This window comes from Armigeres subalbatus, chromosome 1 (genome assembly GCF_024139115.2).
Source record: "Armigeres subalbatus isolate Guangzhou_Male chromosome 1, GZ_Asu_2, whole genome shotgun sequence".
NCBI classification, from domain to species: domain Eukaryota; kingdom Metazoa; phylum Arthropoda; class Insecta; order Diptera; family Culicidae; genus Armigeres; species Armigeres subalbatus.
Window position 1 is genome coordinate 195155369 of NC_085139.1, and position 5184 is coordinate 195160552.

Here is a 5184-nt window from a genome sequence, read left to right on the forward strand (position 1 = left end):
TCCAATTCTTATAATTATTTCAAATTTATTTAAAGCTCAACTTCTCGTTCTACATTCCTCGCAAAGTTTCAATCAGTTTGCAATTCAACCACTACTTTCACTCCGATTTTTTTTAAATCTCTAATACAAATGTTGAACTCGGATCGAAAACCATAATGCAAAATCTTTATGCAAATCAACAATCTATTTTGCTTAGCTATCTTTTTTTTTTTTAAATACTTCGCCCATCTCCGTCGAAGTACATACTTTCGGCCGTCTAAATTTTTTTCAGTACTTCGCCCATCTCCGTCGAAGTACATTTTATCTTTCATTTCATTTTTTTTTTTTCAGTACTTCGCCCATCTCCGTCGAAGTACATTTTATCTTTCATTTCATTTTTTTCTCTTTGTTTTCTTTGAAGCTCCGTCTATCTCCACCGGAGCTTCCAACATGGCCTTTAATCACTCAGTCTTTCTTTTTTTTCATACTTCTCTTTTTTTTCAACATGCTTCTTTCTTTTTTTTTTTCACTTTCTTTCTGGATCTGGAGAAGAACCGAACTATGGTCCGCAGAGTGAGAGCCCATATCGTACGACATTCGGACATTTTTCCTTCTTTTTGCTACCGACTGTGCCATGTCGCGATCGAAGCATCCTCGCTCCGATTAGCAGAGAGCGGTGTACCTGTTACTCGCCATCGGAGCTGATGCTTTCTCCACCGAACGACAATTCAAGTAAGAGCACTGCTCTCTACTTGAATTGATGTTGGTAATCTGCTTCCTCCAGTGACATTTCAACCAGCAGAGGGCGGTGCCACCCGCTTACTCACTGTCTACTACTGTCACTGGGAACTCCTCTCGGGCCTACTCCTGTAGGCTCTGGCTGCGGGATGCCCAGGTCGATGCGTTTCTACACATCCGTTGTATAACTGAAGCCTTCTCAGTGTATGCACCCACAACTATGCCTATCATGAACATGTAGCACTAGTGATGCATGGCTGACGAATCAATCATTCGGATTTGCATCATTTCCTTCGTTCGTATGACGTCTCGTCATTCAATTATGTGTACCAAATAGTAATGGGCGCTATGAAATAATTAGTCGATTTTCCATTTATAATTTCAAGTTGAAAATAATAATTATATATTTATTATTTCTCTAATACATATCGGAATATACTGTTTAACTTTATTTATTTATTTTTCTAAGACTTACTTGCCAACACTACAAGTATCAGCACACCTTTCATCTCGTCTATTAATTGTTATTCGTTTGCCTGAAACTGATCTATGCTCCAACTCAACGAGCACAATTCGCAGAGAGATTGAGTTTTTCACACATGGTCACAAAGTCTTCTTGAGGCGTTGCAGTTATGTTTTCCACGGTAATGTTGATTTCAACCGTGAGGCATTTGTTGCCATCCTTATCATGCTCATAGCTTTGGATCTCTTACACATGTCGACGCAAAGTTGTTAAGGGTCGTTCCTTTAACACCGCACCGAAACTTCTACTTCCATAATTTGCAACGTAAATTAGATTCAAAAATTTAGTTTAAAGCTAATATTTAACGTAACGATAAATTTTCACGTCAATCTTATAACAGCATACAATGGTTTTTCCCCAGGCATTCTAGCAGGAGTAGTTCGAATTTCAGGGGCATTCTCGAGTCCCTTCGAAACCCGTAGAGGGTTACGGCAAGGTGATGGTCTTTCGTGTTTGCTATTCAACATCACTTTGGAAGGGGTAATACGAAGAGCAGGGATTAACACGAGTGGTACAATTTTCAATAAGTCCGTCCAGCTATTTGGCTTCACCGACGACATAGATATTATGGCACGTAACTTTGAGAAGATGGAGGAAGCCTACATCAGACTGAAGAGGGAAGCCAAGCGGATCGGACTAGTCATCAACACGTCGAAGACGAAGTACAAGAGAAGACAATGTGAGCCACCCACCGCGAGTTTGCATCGGTGGTGACGAAATCGAGGTGGTAGAAGAATTTGTGTACTTGGGCTCATTGGTGACTGCCGGAAATGATACCAGCAGAGAAATCGTACATACTTTAGACTCCGCAAGACGCTCCGATCGAATAGAGTTCGCCGCCGTACCAAACTGACAATCTACGTGGAGGAGGCGAAAGAACCACGAGTTGCATTTGCTGTTGGGAGAACCATCCATTGTTCACACCGCGAAAATCGGACGATTGCGGTGGGCCGGGCACGTAGCCAGAATGTCGGACAGTAACACGGTGTAAATGGTTCTGGACAACGATCCGACGAGCACAAGAAGGCGAGGTGCGCAGCGGGCAAGGTGGATCGATCAAGTGCAAGATGACTTACGCACCCTGCGTAGACTGCGTGGTTGGCGACGTGTAGCAATAGCAATGGGCCGAGCCGAATGGAGAAGACTCTTATATACCGCATAGGCCACTTCGGCCTTAGTCTGAATAAATGAATGAATTCTAGCAGGAATACGTTTTAAGACTCCTCCGTAAATTTCTTCGGATTATAATCCAGAAATGTATTCGAATATTCATTTAGTCAAACTGTTGGTAATTCCTTGAAGAATTCTCGCTTAACTTTTCAAAAGGACCTAAGTAACATTTTTTTATGAATTAATTTGAGTACTGCAATCAAAAGCTTTCATGTTGTTCTGTTGATTGCGCTATTCAAATTAATTCATGAAAAAAATGTTACTTAGGTCCTTTTGAAAAGTTAAGCGAGAATTCTTCTAACAATTTTTCAAGAAATTTCTTTAGAAAATACTTTAAAAAACATTAGGGAAAAAATTCTTCAGAATTTGCTTTAGGATTTCCTTATGAAATTATTTTAGAAATTTTTTCATAACATCCTTCGGGATTTTTTTTTGGAATTCTGCCGAAAATTCCTCCAGGTATTCCACTGCAAACTAATTCCACTGGGTAAAACGTCCTATTGTTGTGGTATGTGTATGTTGCCGGCTTTCCAGGTGACCTTACCACGCCCTATGTCCTCTGAAGGGAATAGGCCCTCTCTGCGACAGGGCCTATTCGCCAACACACAGAGGGACTTGCCGACGCGGTGCCTACGCCTGCCCCAGCCTTGACGAGGACCCCTTTCCATCCTCGGGCTCGGAACCCGCCCGGTTGACCGACGCCGCGAAAGCGACGATACAATGTTGTTCTTCGCACGGCCACTTGTTCGATAAAAGGATCGAGTTCGACCACAGAGCATGACCACCGGTATGACCCATGAAGCCGACTCCGATCCCTTGGACCACCTCTTATTTGCGCCTGAACTAGCCATCCTTGAGTCCACGCGCCACCCTCTGTGTAGCTTCGAGACGATTTGGGCGATAGCCGATAAAACGGCGTTCCAGCCAACTTCATCTTTACACATCCTCCTAACTAGATTGTCCAGGGTAGTGTCCAGACCACATGTGGCAAGCATGTGGTCACGCATTGTGCGAAAACGTGGGCACACGAACAACACGTGTTCCGCCGTTTCCTCTAAACCTGCGCACACCAAACACTCGGAGAGGCCGAGCAAGCCAGCTGCGTTACCTGCACTGTGAAGAGTAAACAAGCGACAAAAGTGAATAGCGATAACTCTTTGTCCTCATCTGCAGAGGATAAAGACATTGTTGCGTTTTCTTTTATTGAGCATGAGCATGAGCATGAGCATTATGACCGTACAATTCGTAGTTGCTACTCCGTGATTGACTGGAACTTGTGAAATTGCACAGAGATCCATGTGAATGGAGCATGGGATAGGTATGCTATCCATTCTCAATGTACACGTTTCAGAAGCTCACGTATTTAAAGTCAATAACGGCGCCGGCCACGTCCTTACGGTCATATAGGAAAGGTAGGATTGTTAGTTCGACTCTCGTTGCTACTAGAGACCGAGAACACCTCTGCATCTCCACGATTGTCACGGGATGTGATATTGTGTTAGTTGCATAGGATATTTTATCTGGATTCACTTTGGTAAGTGATGCAATCTAAGGGAGGGGATTATATGAAATAAAAATAAAAACGCGAACCGTACAGATCAAAACAAAATATCTCGGATCACGTGCTTGCAGAACACAATATTTCGGCGGATCGCGCGATCGTTCTTCTGTCCGAAGCAAAAGAAAACACACACTGAACTGATTAGGTTTATTACCGGCCGCGCAATGCAGAACACAATATTCCGGCAGATCGCGCGATCGTTCTGCTGTCCGAAGCAAGAGAAAACACACACTGAACTGATTAGCTTTATTACCGGCCGCGCAATGCAGAACACAATATTTTGGCGGATCGCGCGATCGTTCTGCTGTCCGAAGCAAGAGAAAACACACACTGAACTGATTAGCTTTATTACCGGCCGCGCAATGCAGAACACAATATTTCGGCGGATCGCGCGATCGTTCTGCTGTCCGAAGCAAGAGAAAACACACACTGAACTCGACATTGTTGCGTTTTCTTTTATTTGTAACAAACATGGAGAGGTAATTGTTGTGAACTTAAAGATGGTTATTCTTCATCTGGCAACCATTATCCTTCCATTAATAAACGAGTATTCTTGAGCGCTTAGTAGGAAGCCAACTCTATGATGCCAGAAACTAACTTTTTTTTTGAGTCTTAGGATCTCAAGCTCCATGTACCAGTTAACCCTACTGGGTTAGAGTAAGAGAGTCGGTTTTTCGAACAATATTGAAGTTTCAGGATCGCTATCCTCCGAGATATGGCAACCATTGTAAGTATAGATTCAGTGGAAAAACATTTATAATTCAGCCATAAGCTGTTTGAGCACCTTCATAAAGATTGTAAGGTCGATCGTGAACTAGTGCCCCTTCCTCTGACTTATGATAAATGAACAACAGTGCCAAAGCCACACTGCTAGCTAGGTACGCAATCCTTCGCTGGCGGTCGATTGTCATTGCAACTTGTGAGAAACAGAGCTATGTTGAACGGCCCTTTCCAGATTCTAACTCACCTTAACCCTTAAATGCGCAATGTTGTTTTAAAACAACAAACCGAAAATACGTTTAATATTAATAATTTCAATGGTTATTTACGTTAAAAATATTTCCGACGATTTCTAAAAAAATCGCCTTGCGCCTTTAAGGGTTAAAATATCGGAAAAAACACGTGTTTATCCCGAACTCCGCGTTTTTAGCGAACGTACGCTGAAAAGCTCATGGAATTTCGTTCATACCTATTTCACCTTTGAAAAAATATG